This window comes from Rana temporaria, chromosome 1 (assembly GCF_905171775.1).
Source record: "Rana temporaria chromosome 1, aRanTem1.1, whole genome shotgun sequence".
Lineage (NCBI taxonomy): Eukaryota > Metazoa > Chordata > Amphibia > Anura > Ranidae > Rana > Rana temporaria.
This window is the reverse complement of record NC_053489.1, coordinates 555778448-555803584: the sequence shown is the minus strand read 5'-3', so window position 1 is coordinate 555803584 and position 25137 is coordinate 555778448. Positions and strand designations below refer to the sequence as shown.

The 25137-nt window shown below is 41.2% G+C and overlaps 1 non-coding gene across 1 annotated transcript; it reads right to left on the bottom strand.

The window, feature by feature from the left end:
• Window positions 1-1868: 1868 nt before the first annotated feature.
• LOC120925603 lies at window positions 1869-2028 on the bottom strand. Its single transcript, XR_005746850.1, has one exon. It is a non-coding gene; the product is annotated as a U1 spliceosomal RNA (small nuclear RNA).
• Window positions 2029-25137: the final 23109 nt, after the last annotated feature.

The window sequence follows — 25137 nt, the reverse complement described above, 5'->3', positions numbered from 1 at the left end:
TCATTCACCATGGTTTTGATACGGCATTAAGTCTATATTATCTTTGCATATTCTTTTATTTAGAATTATCTGGTGTACCCCCACTTACTCTCTAACAGTGCAATGTACTATTTCGGTGTCGGTCTGGGACCTGTGATATTCACTTTACGCCTCCCTCAATGTCATCAGGGAGGTGTGATTTGTAGCCAGTGGCTGGTTAACAAATCAGGGCAATCAGCATCATCTCCTATTTATAGCACCACCTTTGGTGAGTTGTATATATGAATATTTTTGATGTTTCTATATGTATATTTAAAGTGCAAGCTATCTGATAGCTCCTTTTTGTTAAACAGTATATACATACTATATATCCTAATTAAAGTTTATTTCTCTAACAACCTAGAAGCTCCTGAAGAAGCGATATATTCGAAATCGCGAAACATGTAGAGCTGCTTTTTAACACTTCAAGGATCTAAATCAGTGTTTTTCAACTCCAGTCCTCGGGGCACACCAACAGATCATGTTTTCAGGATTTCCCTCATATGAAACGGCTGTGGTAATTACTAAGGCAGTGAAACTGATCAAATCACCTGTGCAAAATAATGGAAAGCCTGAAAACATGACCTGTTGGTGTGCCTTGAGGACTGGAGTTGGGAAACACTGATCTAAATGGCCTGGAGTATATTCCTTGGAAAGACCATTTTTAGTTTTGTATAATATATTGTATTATATTTTTTTCTAGATGCATCCATGTATTTATGTATTATTAAAATAACTTTTTTATTCTAATGTGCCTACAAAGTCCATCTTTTTTCGGAAAAATACATTTTTGTAATTTTTTTTCTTTAATCCATATATTCTAGGATGTGGCACTTTTTTTCATAGGGTGTTTGATTACCACCCTAGGACAATTGTAATATATTGAAAATCACAATTATTTATTATAGTAAACAGAATCAAACTGAATTATACAATAAAACTGCCAGAATACAGCTTTTGTTCTGCCTCAGAGGAGAATATGAATAAATATATCTGCTAGGTGCATTGAGCAAAACAGACACAACATAGGGCTTGATTTACTAAAGGGTAATAGACTGTGCACTTTGTGAAGTGCGGTTGCACTATGCAAGCACAGTTGCTCCAAAACGTAGTAAATTATGTAGTAAGCTTTACTGTGCAAAGAGTACCCAACCACATGCAAGCAAAATAAAAATATATATATTTTTGCTTGGACATGATTGGATGATGGAGGTCAGCAGAGCTTCTGCTCATTTTACTAAGCTCTGGTGCAACTGCATTTTTCAAAGTGCACAGTCAATTTGCCTTTAGTAAATCAACCGCATAGTTTCTAGTATTTTCTTTTCCTACCAATAATTAATATAGTATAACATGATAAAAACAATAAGCATCAATGTTTAAATAATACATAGAAAAGTAAATCTAAATACTGTATATGCAGCTACCAGGGAGAAGTAATGATAACAGACAAAGATTTATGAGATTTGTAAAAGAATAAAAACTTACCCTAAATGGGAAAGCTGTAACACCTGAAAGTCTTCCGTCTTTATGTAAATCTGAAAAACTGGAAAGGAAAAACTATTTTTGCAAAGTGCCATGGTATCCTCAAACATTTAAGAAATACAATAAACATTTCCCATAATTGTTGGACAAAGGCAACAAAGGTTACAGTCAAAATCCTAAAACATATACCTAAGTTATTTTGATATAGACCTTGATATAGATGGATTTGCTTTCTCCATGATCGTGAAACACTGTCTACACTGCTCCACATGTTTTTGAAGACATAGAAAGCCTACACAAAATGATTTAAAACCAAAATCATGAAATATACTGTATAGTGTATAAGTTAATTTGATATAGACCTTGCTGTAGAGTTTTTTTTCAGTCCCCCACTACCACAAATTATGCAGTCAAGTTTTCTGCATTTGGAGAAATCGCAGGGGTCAGCACAGCCGTAGTGCAATGGCTGAGCCTCGCCTTGGGAGAACTATTTTCATGATCATGATATCTCCCCTACCAGGTAAGTATAATACAGAAAATTGTAATATACTGTATTTGACCACTGCAAACTTAAACCCCCTTCCTAACCAGACCAAATTTCAGCTTTCGGTGCTCTCATACTTTGAATGACAATTACTCAGTCATGCAACACTGTATCCATATGAAATGTTTGTCCTTTTTTCACACAAATAGAGATTTCTTTTGGTGGTATTTAATCACAGCTGGGTTTTTCTTTTTTGCGCAATACAGACAATTCTGTAAAAAAGAAAAATAGTCTTTGTTTCTGTTAAAATTTTGCAAATTAGTAATTTTTCTTCATAAATTTTGCCCAAAATTTATACTGCTACATATCTTTGGTAAAAATAATCAAAATTGGTGTATATTATTTGGTCGGTGAGAAAGTTATATAGTCCGCAAGCTGTGGTGCCAATCTCTGAAAATTGATCACACCTGAAGTACTGATCTTGAGACCCTTACATGCCAGTAAAGTGCAAATACCCCCCAAATGACCCCTTTTTGGAAAGTAGACACTCCAAGGTATTTCGAAAGAGGCATGGTGAGGTTTTTGAAGTTGTCATTTTTTCAGCATTGGGTATGGAATTTATGGGGGACACTATTCTTTCTATTTTTTGCATGCTGTACTATTTTAAATCTATACCAAATGCTTATCTAGCATAAAGGTCTGTCATGGATTTTGGTGGGAATCAGACATAGCAATGCTGCCATTAAATGTATGACTTCTTGCAATGACTGAATGTTTAATTCAATGAGTGTGTGATAAGGCTATTTATTTCACATAAAACTTTGTATCTCAATAAACTTAAACTACTTCTGAGAAAGTCCAGGTTGGATGAAATGGATTAGCTGAGTGTCATTCAAATTTTTTATGTTCACATTTTCTGTGAGAATTATAACATTTTGTACAGCAAAATCATGACATAAATGTTGATACTGTTATCATACGAGTCATCTGAAGAACAAAGCTTTGGACATGCAAAGTACTTGTGTATCTGTGTTATAAACATAGGTCTTAGACCTCCTACAATATGGTTGAACATCCACAGTTATGCCGCTGACACACAATTGGACATTCCGACATCAAAACCATGTATTTTTTTTTCCGATGGATTGTTCGCTTAAACTTGTCTTGCATACACACGGTCACACAAATGTTGTTGGAAATTCTGAACGTCAATAACGCGGTCACATACAACACTACGACAAGCCGAGAAAAATGAAGTTCAATGATTCCGAGAATGCGTCAAATTGATTCCGAGCATGCGTAGGATTTTTGTGCGTCAGAATTTGCTACAGACGATCGGAATTTCCGACAAGAACTTTTGTTGTTGGAAAAATTGAGAACCAGCTCTCAAACGTTTGTTGTCGGAAATTCCGACAGCAAATGTCCGATGGAGCATAAACACGGTCGGATTTTCAGACAACAAGCTCACATTGAACATTTGTTGTCAGAAATTACGAACGTGTGTACGCGCCATTAGGATTATTTCAGGTGTCATCCATATCTGTTGTCAAGTTGCCTCATATAACTCTTTTAAATGGATTTTCTCTCAAACATCAGAATTTTGAGCTTCTCACTCAGAAAACATCTAACAACTCTATGGAGAAGATTTATTTTAGTCATTACAATAAAATCATGAACACAGGTGAGTGTCAGATTAATATATTGACTAGCAAACTGCAAGTTAATTAAGACTGCATAAAACCAACACAGGTTTTATTATTATAATAGTTACTGTTCAAATGAACCATATGTGTTACAGAATCTAGTCACTAAATGTAAAATTGCACGTGTATTTTATTTTATTATTAATATTATTATTTTAAAAATATATGAAAACATAGATGAATTTTATTGTGTTTGCTTAGAACAAGTAAGTAATGCCTTGAACACTTGCAAGGTATCCAGAGAATGTTACCTTTGTCAATCAGTGTCCAACTGAATTTCACTTACCATTATTTTCAGACTCATATCAAGTAATCATGATATTTAAAGCCCCCCCCAAAAAAATGCATTGATAAGCATTCACTTACATTGAAGGCATGTTTTATTCATTGTCATGCTTTGCATTTGTATGTTTGACCATATTTACTAGTTTGGCGGTAATAGACAAATACTGCAGAATAAAAAGTACCATTCCTTTTTTGTAAAATTGACTTGACCCGGGGATGACATTTCATTATCAGTATGACATTTCAGCAGCACTGTGTTCCTAAAAATGGTCCAGTGAATGTTAAGATATTGTCTTCTTCCCTATCTAAGAGTAAAATCATGTTTAGCTTGTTGCTGTTCAAGCCTTTTTTTAGATTTTAGCATTGTTTACGGATTTTAGTGCAATACATTTGCTAAATGTAAAAGATTTTTATACAGTGAAACTTTATTTTTTAGGGGGAAAAATAAGCACACATAAAAGGTAAGACTGTTAAAAATGACTTCTTATATGGTACAAGGAGACATGGAAAACTACAAATATAAACAGCCCTGTGATATTGTGATTTTCAAAAACAAAATTTGGATTTAAAGAAAAAAATAAAAATGAAACAAAGTGCAAAGAAAGAGATAAGGTATTGCTGTACAAGTTACTGTTATGATGTCCCAGAAGTTATAGAGGGGTACTTGTGTCTGCCTCTAAAGGCTGGCTGTTGCAATGAGAAGACTCTTTCTGAATAATGAGAAAGATTTGGATGAGAATTTGGAACTATGGGCCAGATTCACGTAGAGTGGCGCAAATTAATTTACTCCAAACGTATATCATTTAAGTTATGGCGCGTTAATTTTGTGACATAAGTGCCATATCCACAGCGCATTTGCGCCCAAATTTGCGCCAGCGCGACGTAAAAACCGAGGCGCAAGGCGTGGTTATTGCAAGTGGGAAGGAAGTGGGCGTGCTCCATTGAAATGAGCCGTGACCCCATGCAAATGAAGGGCTGGCCGTACTGCGCATGCGCGCACGAATCTGCACCTCACTGGGCATGTGCAGAACTCGGCTCGGCGCAATCAGTGAGATAGGAAAAAGGCCAAGCATACTTAGTTTGAGAATCGCCCTGTGCTTAAATAGCCCCAGACAAACGCACTTCCCTTGCAAAAGTACATCCCTGTGTTTCCCTTCCTAAAGCAAGTGTCTTTTGCTCTGTTGTCTGTGGCTGTTTGTTGGTGAGTGTAGTGTTATATTAAAGATTTATTGTAGTAAGAGGTTGTAGTAGGTGTGTGTATTTTCGGAGTGTTTTTTGTGTCTGTTTCTTCTGTGTTTTTTGTCTGAATTTGTATTAGCTGTCTGCTTGTGTTTTTGTTTTTTTTGCTGTCTGATTTTTTGTGTGTTTGTTCTGTGTCTTTTTGGCTGTCTGTTCTATGTCTTTTTGTCTGTTTGTTCTGTGTGTTTCTGTGTTTGTTTGTTCTGTTTGAATTTAGTGTCTGTTTGTTGCTGAGTGCTGTTTGTTGAGATGGCACCTAAGAGAAGAAAATTAAACTTCTCTGTGCGAGAGAAGCACTTGCTGGCCAGGGCTATCACCCAATTTGGGAGATTTTTGCATGGCCCTGAGAGCCGGGACGTCACCCTTGCCAGGAAGAGGGAGATCATTCAACAGATAACTGATCGGATCAATGCGGAGGGGGGGGGGACAAGGACCCGCAGTGGGATTCAGAAGAAGATCAACGATCTGAGGAGTTTGGTCCGTGAGAAGATGGCCAAGCAAGCAGCCCATGCCAGGGGCACTGGAGGAGGCTCACCTTGCCCCGTAAGGTGGACTGAGGAGGAACTTGCGGTGGCCCGGTGCTTTCACAGCCAACAAGTGGTGGGCCTGCCTGGCTTTGAATCAGATGATCCTGTGAGGACAGGTAAGTTTTTTTTGATTTCCATCTGGTGAGTAGCATGTGTGGGGGGGAAGGGAATATGTGCCAAGTGTGTGGATCCTCCAACCTGTGTATGTTTTGTGTCCTCCACAGATGGCCAGGAGATTGCTGGGCCATCAGGCCAGGCTGCACCACCCCCAGGACAACAGGCTGCTGAGGAGCCCCAAGAAAGGCCAGAGTCCTCAGGGGAGGGGAGGGGCCACAACTCCCCTCATGAGGAGGTTCAGGGGGAGGAGGATGAGGGGGGGAGGTTGAGGATGATCCGATGGAGCTTGCCCGAGAAGTTATGCTGTGTTGGGATCAGGATTCCCTTGCGCCTGACAGCAGTCAGGCCACCATCATGGGTAGTCCCTCCCACTCCTCCACCAACAGGGCTGCCCCCCCAGGGGGCTCCCCTCCTCCCAGGCCACAAGCCTCATCTGGAGGCAGTCAGGCCACCATCAGGGGTAGTCCCTCCCACTCCTCCCCCAACAGGGCTGCCCCCCCCCAGGGGGCTCCCCTCCTCCCAGGCCACAAGCCTCAACTGCAGGCAGGAAGGCCACCCAGAAGACCAGGGGGGTGGCCGAGTTCCTGCCTGCAAATCTGCAGAGGGACCAGGCCCTTCAGACCCGCCATCTGGGTCAGGTCACCTGGACTTTGGCCCAGATAGAGGAGAGCCTGGCCTCCATCAATGATTCAGTGAGTGACGTCAGCACAAATTCTTTAGCTTTTATTAATTGCTTTTCTGATCTGCAGGCCGCCACAACAGGCGTGGCCCTTGAGGTGACTGCCCTGACCCAGGCTGTACAGGACAACACCCAGGCTGTCCAGGCAAATACGGCAGCCCTCACTCTGGGCCTCAACAGGATCGCCGTGGCCTTGGAGGGCAGGCCAGCAGGTGGGCAGTCACCCGGGGAGGCTCCTCCTTTCCCTTCTCACCCCCCCATGAGTCTCCTCCTTCCCCTGCCTCCCCCCATGAGTCTGCCCTGAGGGGCCGTGGCCGTGCCCGTGGCCGGCCCAGGTGTAGCTCACGCCGCTACCATTGAGATTTTGGGTGTACTTTTTTTATTTTTTTTCCTGTTTTTTTGTGATTCTGATTTGTTTTTTGTGTGTGAATGATGTATGAATGTGGGGGTGACATTCCTGGTGAAAAAGGGTGTCACCCTCAGTTTTGGTGGATTAGGGATCCCCAGGACCAGGGAGAAGTGATCCCAGGTCCATGTGAATGGTGTATGAATGCACAGTGACATAATTGGAGCTGTGGCGTGGCGTTACTGCTCCCTAATACCATGTGGTTTTCTAGGGTCCAATCCAATTAGATGTGCATGTGATGTGTCTGTGCTAGGGACCACAGTGGGTGTGCATGCGTGCATTTTCATTGTGCCATGATTAATGTGTGTGCTTACTGTGCAAAGATGCATTCTGCGAAGCGTCTCCTGACTGCTGTTCCCTCAGAAGAGGGGGTACCCTCGGTTACTAAAGTCACTAGTATAGTTATGAGCATGGATGCCCCTGGCATGGTGGCACACAGATTGTAGTCTGGCAAGTGTGTGTGCTCAGCTCTTCCGTAAATGACATTTACACGGCTGGAGCAAAGTTAGGGCAGCTTTTATAAAGTGTATCTTTACTCCGGGAAACTAACAGATGTGCACAGGGCGTAGCCTACGCCGCACACACTTAATTTTGTGGATCGCCTTATCTCCCTCATTTGCATCTTTGCCTAGCAAAACAATGGTGTGTCTAGCGTATTTTGCGCTCGAATAAGCGCCGGTGTAATTGTTTTAGGTAGGACGGAAAAACCTTTTCTCAGGCGTATTTCGTTTTGAGGATCAGGCGCAAAAATATGCGTGGCGCATTTTCCAGTTACGCCGCGCATCTCTAGATACGTCGGCGTAAGTGCTTTGTGAATCTGGCCCTATGTTCTCTATTTAGTTGTCTTTGGCCGGGTTCACATATGTGCGAATTGGATGTGGGGCAATGGAGCCAGTTCAAGCAGGTCCGGGCTGGCCACAGTCCACATTCCAAATGGATACTGTGTACCTTTGGGTCGAGTTCAGGTGCAAATTCAGGCAAAAATTCAGACCTGGATCATTCTAGAACCGTGGACAGAGATGCATCATGCTGGGAACCACGGCCGCACATATGTGAACCTGGCCTCAGTGTGAGTGTATGCTTCAGGAGGGTTTTTTTAATGAAATACACCCATTTGTTCTTGTGGTATGGCTTACATTAACCTTGAAGCTGCTCACCCAGAAATTAGTGGTGTTTGTTTTTACAATTCCACCTGTAGGCAGGAAGTTATGTCCAGTTTTCATGTCATGAGCAGTTTTTCTATATGGGATCCAGCTTATGACAACCTTAACTAGTTAAAGACATTGGATATGCTACGTACAAAAAAAAAAGGTAATCAAAGTACTGTCCAGTACTTCTGCCTTGCTGATGCCCCCCCCCCCCTCACTTGTAGGTGAAATAAAAATAGGGAGTTGCTGTGTAAATACACATAGCAGCAAGAAAAAAAAAAGCTCTAGCAACAGTTATTGTAAAAAAAGTCTGTTTTCTTATATAAACATTTTTTTTAGATGCAAAATATATACTCAGATGATATTTGTTAAAAACAACCTGACAGTTAAAAAAAAATCTGTAAAATGTGTCTCTATTTAACACCTCATTAACAATTAGTTTGCCCTATTCGGCCCTAATTAGCTCATTGTTTTCCTCCTCCCTTCAACTATTATTTTTCTGGTGATTTTATATATTTTTTTTCTATTATATTAAATATCAATACTTAAACAATTTTCATTCTTTTTTAAAAGTGTCACGTTAAAAATGTAAAATGATTTGTACCAGAGTCATAATGTAGTGTAATTGTACAGTAACAATATTTTTTTTAATAACACAGATCAAAAAGATTAGTGAGTTTAGTTTAACCACTTCAGCCCCGGAGGATTTGGCTGCCTAATGACCGGGCCATTTTTTGCGATTCGGCACTGTGTTGCTTTAACTGTCAATTGTGCAGTCGTGCGAAGCTGCACCCAAACAAAATTGACATCCTTTTTTCCCCACAAATAGAGCTCTCTTTTGGTGGTATTTGATCACCCCTGCGGTTTTTAGTTCTTGTGCTATAAAAAAAAAAAGCTATATTTTTTACTTTTTGCTATAATAAATATCCACCAAAAAATATATAAAAAACTATTTTTTCCTCAGTTTAGGCCGATATGTATTCTTCTACATATTTTTGGTAAAAAAAAATGCAATAAGCGTATATTGATTGGTTTGCCCAAAAGTTATAGGGCCAGATCCACAGCCAACGCCGCAAATTAAGTTACTCAAAACTTATGTCATTTAAGTTACGGCGCCCTAAGTTGGTGTCGTAAATGCCGTATCCACAGCGCATTTGCGCACAAAATTGCGCTTGCGTAACTTAAATCCCGAGGCGTAAGGCGGGGTTATTGCAAGTGGGAAGGAAGTGGGCATGCTTCATTGTAATGAGCCGTGACCCCATGCAAATGAAGGACCGGCCGTACTGCGCATGCGCGCACGAATCTGCTTTTTACTGGGCATGTGCAGAACTTTGCTCGGCGCAATCAGTGAGATAGGTAAAAGGCCAAGCATACTTAGTTTGAGGATCGCCCTGTGTATAAATAGCCCCAGTCAAACACACTTCCCTTGCAAAAGTATTTCCCTGTGTTACCCTTCCTAGAGCAAGTTGCTTCTGCTCTGAATGTTTGTCGGTGTTTGTTGGTGAGTTGTGTGTGATAGAGAAGTTTTGGAGGAGTATTAGATAGTAGTTGGTGTTTGTTTCTGCGAAGTGTATTTTCTGTTTTTTTTTCTGAGTGTATTGTTTTTTTTTTATTGTATTTTGTGTTTGTTTTTTGCGTGTTTGTTTTTGAATTTGTAGTAGCTGTCTGCTTGTGTGTTTTGCTTTTTGTGTGTTTCTTCTGTGAGTTTTTTTGTTTGTTTGTTGTGTGTGTATTTTTGTTTGTTTGTTGTGTGTGTATTTTTGTTTGTTTGTCCTGTGAGTTTCTTCTTGTTGCTGAGTGGTGTCTGTGATGGCACCCAAGCGCAGGAAGCTCAATTTTTCTCAGGTTGAGAAGCAAATCCTTGCTAGGTCCATCGTCCTATATGGGCGCTATTTACATGGGCCTGAGAGCCGGAACACCTCCCCGGCCCAAAGGAAGAAGATTCTAAAAAAGATAACGGATCAGATCAATGCGGGGGGGGGGAGACGAGGACCCCGGCTGGCATACAAAAAAAGATAAACGATCTTAGGAGCCTGGTCCGAAATAAGGTGGCAAAGATTAATGCCCATACCACGGGCACTGGAGGAGGCCCAGCCTGCCCCATCCGTCTGAGTGAGGAGGAATGGGCAGTGGCCCGGTGTTTCCAGCCAGAGCAGGTGGTGGGCCTGCATGGATATCAGACAGATGTTCCTGTGGGGCCAGGTAAGTTTTTGGTTTTTCTATCTGGTGATTAGCATGTGTGGGTGGGGGAAGGGAAGATGTGCCAAGTGTGTGGATCCTCAAACCTGTGATTGTTTTGTGTCCTCCACAGATGACCAGGAGATTGCAGGCCCATCAGGTCAGGAGGTTGCTGGCCCATCAGGCCAGGCTGCTGCACCACCCCAAGGACAAGAGGCTGCTGAGGAGTCCCCAGGGGAGGGGAGTGGCCAAACCTCCCCTCATGAGGAGGTTGAGGGGGAGGAGGATGAGGGGGAGGAGGATGAGGGGGTGGAGGAAGAAGTCCTTTTGGTCTCTGATATGATGACCTTTGAGGATACCCTTGATGCTACCCTTGATGCTACCCTTGAGGCTACCCCAGAGCTTACCCCAGAGCCTACCCCAGAGGCAGGCAGCAGTCAGGCCACCATCAGGGGTAGCCCCTCCCACTCCACCCCCAACAGGCCACAACCCACAAGGGTCACTCTCCTCCCAGGCCACAAGCCTCAGGGGCAGGCAGGATGGCGACCCAGGAGACCAGGGGGGTGGCCGAGCGTCTGCCAGCCAGTCTGCAGAGGGACAATGCCCGGCAGACCCGCACTCTGGGTCAGAAAAAGACACTCTGACCCAGATGGAGCACAGCCTGGGTGTAATGAAGGAGTCACTCGGTGATGTGGCCACCAACTCATTGGCGGTCATCACATGTTTGTGTGAGCTGCAGACCGTCACAACAGGCGTGGCCCAGGAGGTGACTGCCCTGACCCAGGCTGTGCAGGACAATACCCGGGCTGTCCAGGACAATACCCGGGCTGGCCAGGCTAATGCGGCTGCCCTCACAAACTGTCTGACAAGGATAGCAGTGGCCTTGGAGGGCAGGCCAGCAGGAGGACAGACACCAGGGGAGGCTCCTCCTTCCCCTGCTCACCCACCCCCCAATGAAGATACTCCCTCCCCTGCTAACACCCCCCCCCCATGAAGATCCTCCAGTTGGCAGTGGCCGTGCCCGTGTCCGTGCCCGTGGGCAGCCCAGAAGGAGCAATCGCTGCCGAAATTAATTTGCAGGGGTACTTTTGATTTTTTATTTTTATGATTTTTTTTTATATTTTTATGATTTTGTTTATTATACTGTACTTATGATTTGGTTTATGTGTGTGAATGATGTGTGAATGTGGGGGGGTGGCATTCCTGATTAAATAAGGGTGTCACCCTCAGTTTTGGTGGAGAAGGGATCGCCAGGACCAGGGAGAAGTGATTCCAGGTTCCTGAATGGTGTATGAATGCACAGTAACAGAATTGTAGCCGTGGTGGGGCGTTACTGCTCCCAAGTACCAATGGGGGGGGTACTTGGATCTAATCCAATTAGATGTGCATGTGATATGTCTGTGCTAGGGACCACAGTGGGTGTGCATTCATGCATTCTCATTGTGACATAATTAATGTGTATGTTTACTGTGCAAAGATGCATTCTGTGAGGCGTCTCCTGACTGCTGTTCCCTCAGAAGAGGGGGTACCCTCGGTCACTGAAGTCACTAGTCTAGCTATGCGCATGGATGCCCCTGGCATGTTGGCATACAGATTATAGTCCAGCAAGTGTGTGTGCTCAGCTCTTCCTTAATGGTGTTGCTTTAGCTGACCTTTACACGGCATGTGTAAAATTAGGGCACCTTTTATAATGTGTAAATTTACACATTGAAACTAACAGAAGCGCACAGGGCGTAATCTACGGCGCACACACTTAATTTTGTGGATCGCCCTATCTCCCTCATTTGCATCTTTGCCTATCAAAACAGCGGCGTTTCTAGCGTAATTTGCGCACGGAAAAGCGCCGGTGTAATTATTTTAGGTAGGACGGAAAAACCTGATTTTAAGGCATATCTCGTTTTGAGGATCAGGCACAAATATATGCGCCGTGTAAATTTCAATTACGCAGCGTATCTCGAGTTAAGTCGGCGCATCTGCTTTGTGGATCTGGCCCATAGCGTCTACAAAATAGGAGATAGAATTATAGCATTTTTTTAATATTTTTTTTTATATCTGCGATCTGCGATTTTTATTGTGATATTATAGCGGACACATCGGACACTTTTGATGCTATTGTGGGACCATTGTCATTTATACAGCAATCAGTGCTATACCAATGCACTGATTACTGTGTAAATGACACTGGCAGGGAAGGGGTTAACCACTAGGGGGCGAGGAAGGGATTAAGTGTGTCATAGGGATTGAGTCTAACTGTGTGGGGGGATGGGCTAAATGTTATGCGACATTGATCACTGCTCCCTATGACAGAAAGCAGTAGATCAGTGTCCTGTCACAAGGCAGAATAGGGAGATGCCTTGTTTACACAGGCATCCCCCAGTTCTGCAGCTCCGTGACACGATCATGGGCACCCGGCAGACCCAAAACCACAAGATTTAAAGGGGACGTACAGGTACGTCCATATGCGCAGCCGTGCCATTCTGCCAACGTAAATAGTCGTACAGCGGTTGGCAAGCGTTTAAGCTGTATGGGTTAGGCTAAGTTAAGGTTTAATCCAGTCAAATCCAGTGAGAAGGGTGTGGGGAGCTCGGGTAAGCCATGCTGTGCAAGTTTTGGGAAAGGTGAAGAGTTAAAGGATAAGTTCATCTTTGTGAAATAAATACCCGTATTTATCGGCATATAACACGTACAGGCATATAACACGCACCCTAAATTTAAGAGGGAAGTTTCAGGAAAAAAACTTTCCACAGCCTCCTACGTATAAACCGCAGGAACAGTTTACCCTCTATTTTCAGGGTAAAAAAGTGGGTATTATACGCCAATAAATACAGTAAAAAAATAAATAAAGGTTTTTGGAGGTGAAAAATGTGCATTTATTATTTTTTACACAGGAGCCTTCAAAGCATTGCACCCAATGATCAGGCTCCTGCAGACACTTCTTACAGCTCTCTGCCCATACCTCTATACAGTCTTTCAGTTATTAAGCTGCAGGAAGTGTCAATAGACCAGACAGTGCTTTTATAGTCCATAAAAACAACAAATCCATCTATTGCAGTGGAAGACAGAACTTGTAGTTTATTTATGCACCAATCTCTATAAATAAATGGTGCGGCTCTGCAGGTAGCCACGCCAGCTATACCAATTTTAACTGTGACAGTAGCTGTGGGGGAGAGGAATCTACCCCTGCTGTCACATGGTGTGAGAGGGGGCTGGAGCTTTGCAGCATGTTACATGTTGACCCCAATATATGTGTAACATGTAAAATGCTGCTAAAGCTGACTCTATCCTTTAAGACACTTCAACAATTAGGTTTATGAATTTAGAAATATTTAATCATGATTTTGTCATACTACTTTGCTATGTCTCCCTTTTTTATGTGTACACATTGAAAAACTTCCAGTGAATACAATTAGAGGTCAAGTAAACATGACCTGTTGAAGAGGAAGAAAGCATGGATGCTTAGTTCAGTGATAATAAAGGCTGAGCAGGACATGATAACTGTCTGTGAACTTATACACAGCTGGCATAAAGCTCATACTTTCTTCCACATATCCATTTATGAAAGAAGAGATTACTGAACTGAAGCAAGAAATAACAGGAATGAAAGCAGTAAATGGCAGCTTTAGTATTCCACATTGTATTTATATAGTTGACCTAGTTCCTTTCACACATTTAGAAGGGAAATATTGTATATTATTCTTGGATCTAAAGAAGACTATAATTATACAGCAAAACATGGTAAATGGTAAAACTTTGGCAGTCCCTGCCTATCTACATTATATTTATTTATATCTACAAAAACAATATGAACACTGAAATGGAAAATAATCACAAAAATAGAGTTGTTGCCATCCACAGATAATCAGAATTTGCCTTTTATTTTATGGAAAATGAAATTAGAATTTGGATTGGTGGCTATAGGCAATAGCTCACATTTTGTGCTCATTTTCTTTTTTCCTGCTGTAATGAATCCAGCTAATTTTTCAAAGCTAGAATTATTGTTTGTGATATTCATTTGTCACTGACTGACATATTTTGTATTGCTGCATGACTTTTACCCCTTGAAAATAAGAGGTTGTAGTTATTTCTATCCTGTAAAAAACAAACAAACAAAAAACATGCTATACTTATCTGCTCCGTGCAATGATATTGCACAGAGCATCTCTGAACTTGCTCCTCTGCATGTTCCACCAGAGAAAGCCACTTCCTATAGTGGCATACATGCAGGGTCGCTCCAAAATCAGGTTGTGTGTGTCCCATGACATGCAAAGCATGGCTTTGCCCAAGCTCCCCACACTCTTCTCACTGGATTTGACTGACAGCAGCAGGAGCCAATGGTTCATACTGCTCTAAGCCAAGCATGTGAGAGAGCAGAGAAATGAGAGAAGACCTGCAGATGAGCACAGCACTGGATACTAATGTTAGTATTTAAGGGGAAGGGGGAGAAACAGGCACTGAAAGGATTTTACCTTAATGCATATAATGCATCAAGATTAAAAGGAACTTATGACTTTAGAACCATCTTTGCTTAAATTTCTTGTTGCAGTCCAAAACCAAAAAGATTTTAACATCGTAAAGTAAGGTATTGTATATAAATGTAATTTAAACTTTTACATTTATGTCAACATGCAGTCTGACTACATATTTGTGTTTGAACATAGTATACATTAAAAATAACATATCTAGAATTGTGAGGGCACCTGGTATTTGAGGTCTGAGTTCTGATCAATGTACAATATGGTCCAAACTACCTACTTCAGTTAAAGTGGTTGTTAAGCCACTGTAACCTGTATACACCACCAGCACTGCCTTCTATTGCAGTATCCCCTCTGTGTGTGATTTATAAAAAATAAATCCTGCAAATATCTAATTTCACTGCCGAGATTGTGATCACGGGGCCAGCCAGCTTTCTCCTTTTCTCCTCTGAGAGATGTAGCGGGTGGGGCTAAGATTCCTCTGCTGATGTCAATCTGGAGGGGAGGAGGAGAGGAGGAGTAGAGAGCTGGCTGGTCATGTGATCGCAATCTCGGCAGTGAAATTACATATTTACAGCATTTATATTTATAAATCATGCACAGAGGGGGGCACTGCAATAGAAGGCAGTGCTGATGGTGTATACAGGTAATCATGAGAGCAGCAAGAGGGGCGGCTCACACACAGACAGAGAGGGGAGGGGGAGGAGGACACAGGAGCAGAGAGGAGAGCAGATAGCAGGCTGCTGATGACAGAGGCAGATAACTGACCATGGTGTCTGGTCTCAGCAGCCATGATACACCATGGTCAGTTTACAGAGCGGTGGGGAGAAACTGACAGGATCAGCCCGGTTTTTTAGGTGTTACAGGGGGCCAAATGACACAGGACAAACGCTGTGTCATATAACATGCTTTAAAGGAGGAGGATCAATTTACGCTTTAAATGCTTTAAGCTAGAATTTACAATCAAAGAAGTTTGTTTAAAATGGCAAAATGATAGCTTTCAGTCACTTTATTCTGTGTGTAAACAAAGCAGTATGGGATTCTATCCATCTTTACCAAGCCCATACCCTAGATACGGGTCTGGTATAGATGTTTATAGGGTACCCACACAAACAGCAGCGGCACGTCCATAGGTACCTCCCCCCTAATCCATGCGCCTGTCCCCTAATTTACATGCAGGGCGCTGGACGCATTGGATTCCAACTTTTTTTAGAAGCACGTGATTAGAGCCCAATTGGCGTAAAAAAAGGGTGGGCTCAGGGAGCAGAGAGGGAGGATGACGGTGGATGGATTGGTGCCCCCCTCCACAAATATACCACCAGGCGTCACTGCACACAAATAAAAAATATATATGGCCCCTCTAAGTTTTAAGGGGCATCTATCTTAAAAAAGTTGTCCCTTCAAATTCTATACCAGATCTTTATCCTAACATTTTGCCTGTAAGAACATGAATTCCTCCTTCTAAACAATACCAGGCTACTTGTTCTTAATGGGGGAATATCTTGCTGGGGGATCCTCAGGCAAAGTCCCTTGTCCCCATGTTGATGAGGACAAGAGCCAATTCTCCCCAACCCTGTCCCTGTGGTTGTGAGGGTTTGTAGGTAGGGGGCTTTTTGGAATCTGGAAGGCCAGTTTAATAATCTCCCATCTATGTGAATGAGTAAGGCCCCGTACACACGGTCGGACAAAACCGATGAGAATGGTCCGACGGACCGTTTTCATCGGTTCACCTCTGAAGTGGCTGTACGGCCTGATGCGTGTACACACCGTCAGTCCAAAATCTGATCGGCTCAGAACGCGGTGACGTCAAACACACAACGTGCTGAATTAAACGAAGTTCAATGCTTCCAAGCATGCGTCAACTTGATTCTGAGCATGCGCGGGTTTTGAACCGATGCTTTTCTGTACTAACCATCGGTTTGGTCCGATCAGGCAGTGGTCCATCGGTTCGGTTTTGAAGCATGTTTTAAAATTTTGTACCTGAAGGAAAACAGAACGATAGCCTATACACACGGTCGGTTTGGTCCGATGAAAATAAACTTCGGTTCATTCTCATCGGACCAAACCGACCGTGTGTAAGGGGCCTTAGTAAACACAAAGCACTGCCTAGACATACAGTTAAACCTTTGATCACTCCAGGTGTTTAACCCCTTCCCAGCCAGTGTTATTAGTACAGTGTCAATGCATTGTTTTAGCATTGATCACTGTATTAATGTCACTGGTTCCCAAAAAGTGTTAAAGGTGTTAATTAGCGTTCAACAGTTCAGATGCAATATCGCAGTTCTGCTATAAATCCCAGATCATCGCCATTACTAGTATAAAAAAATCCCATAAATATATCCAATAGTTTATAGACGTTATAATGTTTGCATAAACCAATCAATATACGCGTATTGGAATTTTTTAACCAAATAATGTAGCAGAATACATATTGGCCAAAATTTATGATGAAATTTGTTTATTTCTATTTTCATTATTAGATATGTTTGATAGCAGAAAGTAAAAATATTGTTTTCTTTTTTTTTTAATTGTCAGTCTTTTTTTGTTTATAGCACAAACAATTTTAAAATGCAGTGGTGATCAAATACAACCAAAATAAAGCTTTTTGGGGACAATGTCGCATGACCACGCAATTGTCAGTTAAAGTAACACAGTGCCGTATCGCAAAACATGGCCTGGCTATGAAGGGGTTACATCTTTCAGAGATAAAGTGGTTTATAAGAAAAAATGCCATTTCATTTGTCAATAAATTACAGCTCCCACCCATGTATTTCTGTTTGTAAAAAAAAAAGGCTGGGGGTTTCTTTCATCTATACCAGACTCTACCAGTCCCCTAATCTAGTTGAAAATCTGATAAATACACTGTGGATGTTAATGGAGACCCCCACACAAAAATAGTGTTAGTTTGCTCCTACATATGTGTACATATCAGGCCCTTAACCTTGCTGAAAGTCTGGCATGGGTTTTAACGGGGAACCCCATGCGGAAAAAAAGTGGGGTACGTGCTAAAATCCATTCAATACATTTGTCTGAGCATGCAAACTGACTAGCCAAAAGAGCCAAAGTACCTTGCCATGTTTATGAAGCAACACCCATAGTAACCCTTAGACCCACCCACATCAACTCCCACAGCTCATACTAGTAACTCCCATAGCCTGCCCTGTATCTACAGAGGCTCAAATGATCATTGGACATGTACTATTAGCACTGGAAAAGAAAGGAAACAAGAAGTCAAAGAACTTTGAAATTCAGCTAGAAAGAGGATGGACATCACAGACACAGAAACCAGCTCTTTACAGCTAAATTAGGTACATTATACATAAACTGACAGCATGGTTGTGATTCATTTAATGCACAACCTATTAGTGCTTTTTTTTTACCACTACTATTTTTTAAAACTGACTTTTGAAACGTACAAATGCAGCAATTTAGAAAATGAATGAATTTTTTAGCCCTGGTAAACACTTTTTTGAAAGATAAAAGGTATTTTTTTTATAGAACTATATAGATCAGTTCAAAATGAGGGACAAATGAGGAGCAAAGAAGAACAGAGTGTCTTTGTTCCAAATCAGGAACAGTTGGGAGCTATGCCTGTCAAGTTAGTGCAAACTAGGCCTCTTTCACTTCCTCTTTTTTATAGACTAAAGCCCCATACACATGATCGGAATTTCCGATGGAAAAAGTCAGATAGACTTTTTCCATCGGAAATTCTGACTGTGTGTATGCCCCATCGGAGTAATTCCATAGTAAATTCTGATAAATTCCATCAAAATTTATATAGAGAACTTGTTCTCTTTTACTTCCGATGTGATTTTGGTCGGACAAAGGTCCAATCGTGTGTACGGGGCTTTATCCTATACTTGTGCATGTTTATTTATTAATACAAGAAGAGCATCATACAATACAAAATTACACTTTCTGTACTGTAGAAATAAGAAGCATTATATTTTTTATGGTGTAAAAGCAACATTTTCATGTGTGTCTTCAAAGCTAGAAAACGTCACTTCATGGCAACCAAGTAAATGAGTTTGTATTGTTCCCCGCATCGGTATTGATTCATGTGGTCTCGAGAGTACATGCTCTTTATGTCAGAAAGGGACATTCAACATCCATCAGCACCAAAGAATTATGGCAGTAATGAAAACAGGGCGAATACTGAACACAATACAAATCTAGATCAAATTAAATAAACAAAAGTATATGTTACTGACAGGTAACTGATTTTATATATATATATATATATATATATATATATATATATATATATATATATATATATATATATATATATATATTACATACTCCTAATAATAGTATGAAATAATTTCCTATTTGTTTTCCAATCAAAAGTCACTGACTGACACTGTGAAGATTAAGAAATGTTGCTCTGTACTTCAGAAATAATACTGAAACTCATGAGAATCAATCTTTAAAATAACAGAAGCAGAGATATGAAAACAAGAGACCAATATATCAACAAGAGCAGATTTGCCTACAGCAAGAGATGACAGTAATGATAAAAGGTTAGTCTTTAAAAATAGGAAGCCTCAGCACTTGTTGCTGAAGAGCTTTAGAGAAATGCAGATGTAACATAATTTCTAAATAACATTCTTTTTCTGTTTTACACAGTATAAAAAACAAAATTTTAGGTTAGCTATATTAATTGCATTTTAACGCTAATAGTTTAGATTAAAAAAAAAATGAAATTACAATGGTGAACCAAATAATGTTTCTTAAAAAAATGAAATAATTCAGATTTCATAAATAAGCATAAAATCAATGTACCAAATACCACAAATACACAAAAACACTGTTGTGTTGTACGTTAGCCTACCAGTTACATTGTGCTGTCTTTTGAACAGAAGAAGAATTAGCTATTATTATTTTTGATGGCTATACCTACTGTAGTGTGTTGATTTTCTGAACCCCAGAATAGTCAAACAGTGGAAGCAGGGCCTTAAAAAGACAGTAAAACTGAATTTTTTTTCTTGGTAAATTACTGCAAAGGTCTGGGAAATGCAAAATTGTATTTATTTACCGTAATTACATTGAATTTTAGGGCAAACAAATGCAATAAACTACCCACATTTTTGGCAAAAGATAAAAGACAGGGTTGTAAGAAAAGAAATGGCTGCACATCCAGGAACTCCGATTGCCCTTTATTGTTCAAAGTGATAGCACCAAAGACACCAAAACAAGGTCACGTAGACGCGTTTCACACAAACATTTTGTGCTTAATCATTACAATGACTAAAACCACTGATAGATCTTAAATAGACCGCCCCAGTAACTGCAGGTGTTCTGGGGGCGGTCATAATTAACAATAGTACAAATAAATAAAGTTATTCAGCGCTGGAAACAATAAAACTAAAATATGCAAGCCAGCAATTATGGTAAATTCAAATAAAACACCTCAATAAGACATATAAAAATAATAGTGCAGCGCAACCAGTGTATATAAACTAAAATAACATAAAATAAAAGACATTCAATGGAAATCATGAAATAAATCGATCATGAAATAATAAAGTATAAGTGTCCATAAAGTGCTCTTGTGCAATAGACCAACATGGAAAAAAATGTGCAAAATCCAAAGGGTGATGTCCAAAGACTGAAAGAACCTCCACCGAGTAGTAGGAATGGCCTCTCACCTTAATACTTCGACCTACAATAGGTCACAGAGCATGGTAAATAGAGAATCTCCTGTTCTCAAACAGACAGCGGCCAGATGCAGCAAATATCAGTAGCACAGCGGCAGACTCAGGCATAGAATAAGGCAATCAGGGCATGTAAAAGAAGGAGAGAAGATATAGTGCTCTCTGACGCCAAACAAGTATTTATTTAAAAGAGTAAAAGGTTATACACTCACATGTAGACGCACTCTCCAGTGAGTGCAACGTATAAGCATAACAATTAGAGTGTCCGACGGCTCAGATCACTCCTAGGTTGACGATCGAGGTTATCCTTCTTTACCCCGTGCTGATGAAGTCCTGCCCATAGGAACGTAATGACGTACGAGGGGGAGGGGCCACATGACGTCACCCGCGATCGTCAACCTAGGAGTGATCTGAGCCATCGGACACTCTAATTGTTATGCTTATACGTTGCACTCACTGGAGAGTGAGTCTACATGTGAGTGTAAAACCTTTTACTCTTTTAAATAAATACTTGTTTGGCTTCAGAGAGCACTAGATCTTCTCTCCTTCTTTTACATGCCCTGATTGCCTTATTCTATGCCTGAGTCTGCCGCTGTGCTACTGATATTTGCTGCATCTGGCTGCTGTCTGTTTGAGAACAGGAGGTTCTCTATTTACCATGCTCTGTGACCTATTGTAGGTCGAAGTATTAAGGTGAGAGGCCATTCCTACTACTCGGTGGAGGTTCTTTCAGTCTTTGGACATCACCCTTTGGATTTTGCACATTTTTTTCCATGTTGGATTATTGCACAAGAGCACTTTATGGACACTTATACTTTATTATTTCATGATCGATTTATTTCATGATTTCTATTGAATGTCTTTTATTTTATGTTATTTTAGTTTATATACACTGGTTGCGCTGCACTATTATTTTTGTATAATCAGCAATAGTACACTGTCTGATCAATCACAAAACTTCAGCCCCAAAGAGCATATGAGTAGAGATTCAAATACAAAATCAAACTGAAGGTCCAAGTTCCTGTGCACATCGAGAAATCTCCCATACGCACAAAGACCTGGACCAACAATCACATAGAAACCGTGGGCCAGATTCACAGAGCAGATATGACGGCGTATCTCCTGATACGCCGTCGTATCTGTTGTTCTATCTATGCGACTGATTCATAGAATCAGTTACGCATAGATAGCCATAAGATCCGACAGGTGTAATTGTTTTACACTGTCGGATCTTAAGATGCAATACTGCGGCCGCCGCTGGGGGGAGTTCGCGTCGTAAACCAGCGTCGGGTATGCAAATTATTTACTTACGTTTACGTTTACGTTACGCCGCCGCAATTTAGAGAGGCAAGTGCAGTATTCACAAAGCACTTGCTCCGTAAGTTGCGGTGGCGTAGCGTAAATTGGCCGGCGTAAGCCCGCCTAATTCAAATGTGGAAGAGGTGGGCATGTTCTATAGAAATTATTCGTGACCTCACGTAAATGACGCTTCGAACGAATGGCGCATGCGCCGTCCGTGGACGTATCCCAGTGCGCATGCTCCAAATCACGTCGCAAATAGTCAATGCTTTCGTCCCAGCCCTATTCTGAAACGACTTACGCAAACAACGTAAAACGTGAAAAATATGACGCTGTTCCGACGTCCATACTTAACATTTGCTGCGCCATCTTTTTGGTGGTTTATCTTTACGCCTGAAAATGCCTTATGTAAACGGCGTATCTTTACTGCGACGGGCGTGCGTACATTCGTGAATAGGCTTATCTTGCTGATTTACATATTCTAGGCGTAAATCAGCGTACACGCCCCTAGCGGCCAGCGTAAATATGCAGCTAAGATACAACGGCGTAGGAGACTTACGCCGGTCGTATCTTAGCAACATTTAAGCGTATCTCAGTTTGAGCATACGCTTAAATGTACAACGGCGCGGATTCGGAGTTACAACGGCGTATCTACTGATACGCCATCGTAACTATACATGAATCCAGCTAATATAGTGTAAAGAGAAAGAAGGATATAAACCATAGTGAATATAAAAACATTTGTCTAATATGAGCATGTATGTGCATGCATTTGCACACACATGAATGCACCCACATGCACACACAAGAGACATACATGTAAAATCATTTATTCCTCCATGCAAAAGACTAATCCAACACTATGAATGCATAAACAAATGAACTACCTCCATTTGGACGCCTGCAAATGGGTCCACACAAAAGTACACAGAGATAGTAGGAAATACTTGAGGCTAAATATAAAAAAAATTAAAATAAACAATAAAAATAAACAATAATTTAATGAATACTGTCTCATAAGTAAATCCATAACCCAGAAAGGAACCAACCATCATCACCGGACTCTATACAATAACGTGAAGACGTAATGATACAAGTACTGTCCAATGGGGTCCATATATAGACACATACAAGTCGCACAACAATCGCATAATGATCACACAGCGATCTGTCTGACAGAGCCCATACATAAACTAATGTGGATCATGCAATGATCCACAGCAGAGGAAGGATCAATGCGGCAAATGGTCAAAATATATATAATACGCGTGCGTAGAGATAGGGCATATTTATAAAAGACAGTGTTGATTACCCAACATGTCAAACCTTAAATTTGTGTGCACCAGTGAAATGGTGACATCCTATATTTTCTATAGGCAACGCTTCAAAAGCCCCCTATAGGTCATCAGTTTACTATTACAAAAGAGGTTCTTTAGCTAGGAATATTGCTCTCACTCTGGCGTGCACGGCAATATGTAACATGTGTATCCCAATCAACGTTTTCACGTGTAGGCACCCTTGACGTGTGGATTTACACTTGCACGTGCGTATCTGTGGGGTGGGATTTTATGTGCTTTGCAAAACAAAAGTTTTTTTTGTTTTAACTTTTTTTTTTCATCACCTATGTGATGATTTTTAGGTGACAGGTTCTCTTTAATGAGACATGCAGGGTCTAAAAGACCCTGCATGTTTTCTCTGGGCTCTACTGAATGTATTGCAATGCACATCTCATTCCAATATATTCCTTTCTGGCTATGTAATAAACATCAGTTTCCAAGTCACCAACAAGTTGGAGAGAAGAGTGTACGTGTGTCCTCTGTTCTCCCTCCCATCCACCCCCTGGCACCTTCCATGTAGGTCCTGGCCCTGCAGATAGGTAAGTAGAGCCCGAAATACATGGTAGGGCTGTGCATGTGGGGGGGGATGACGGGACTGGGGGTGTATGGAAGCAATTGGACAGGAGTGCAGCCACCTGAATTGTTTCAACTAACTGGCAGTCTGCCTGTCAGTTTTACACACAATCTCGGGGGCTGCAGCCACCAGATTGTGTCTGAACCCCCCCCCCCCCCCCGCTGTCAAGTGCGTACAACATACAGTAGAAGGAATGATGAGATGGAAACTTCTGCATATTAAAAAATACCATTTCCATCAAGTGAGGTTTTTTGCACATACTGATAACAAAATTGCAAATTATATATGTATTAAATTACAGTTTAAAAATGATACATGTTATTCATTAGAATTTAACCCTAAAGATTGATCTATACAAAATATAGGACAGCTTGAAAATCATGACCACATTTCAGTGAGAATAAAAATAAATCAGAGTGAGGAATATACAAAAAATTGTTTCAAAATTGTTTAGTTGATGGCAGTAACAGACTTTATCAAACTCAAGTGCAAAAACTGTGATCTAGTGTTTGTACTAGATCACAGAACTAAAAAGACAAATTCACATTCATTGAATAGTTGGGAGTGGTAGGGGGCGCTAAACCAGTGGGCTAACTAAATAGTGTACCACAATTGAAAGAGCATAAACTCAATAGGAATATATGCATAAAAGTGAGTGATTGGATGCAATTCGGGCCCTAACAGCAGGAACTGCATAAGGTGATATGTGAGACTGGATCTTGATACCAAAATATAAAGTGCCAAATAGCCATAAAAATTGGATCTACCGGTAAAACAATATATATGTGAAACACAATGGGAAAAAGTGCTCTCAAAAACCAGGAAAAAACAAAAAAAGTGAAAAAAATCCAAAAAAAATTGTGTTAGCAACACTGTCCATGCACTCTTAAAGTGATAGTTGGCTTATTCCAAAATTGCAGTGATTCAACTTGACGGATACGCATGCAATCTTCTTAAAACCAAGTGTATACAATTTAAAATCTTCCACCACTTATGAGTAAACACCCGAGAAGTGCTGATGAAATGGGCTCTTACCAGAGCGATATGGCTTGCTTAGTGAAAAGAAAGCCGAAATCGCATTAGCAGAATGATGTCTGCAAACATATGGAGCGTCTTCCACTTGTGTCACGGGCTATCTCACTTCAGGGAATTAGGCAGATGGGACATGGAAAGGCAGAGAACAACTCATAGTGCAACCGGTTTATTGAAATAAAAAAGTTAAAAACAAAGGGGGGCCAAGTGGCCACTTACACTAAAAAGTGCCCAACCCGGCACTAGGTCTGCAGGCTCAGATATGTAGGCAACAGCCTCTCATTCCGTGTCGGCGCGAGTCCGTCTGATGTCCTTGCTGACAGCCGAATGCGGGAGGGGGATAAATTCAAAAGGAGTGACCAGGCTACGCCGCCGACGATCGTTTCGTTAGTACGTCTTCAGGGGGGCGTCGCCACTTGGCCCCCCTTTGTTTTTAACTTTTTTATTTCAATAAACCGGTTGCACTATGAGTTGTTCTCTGCCTTTCCATGTCCCATCTG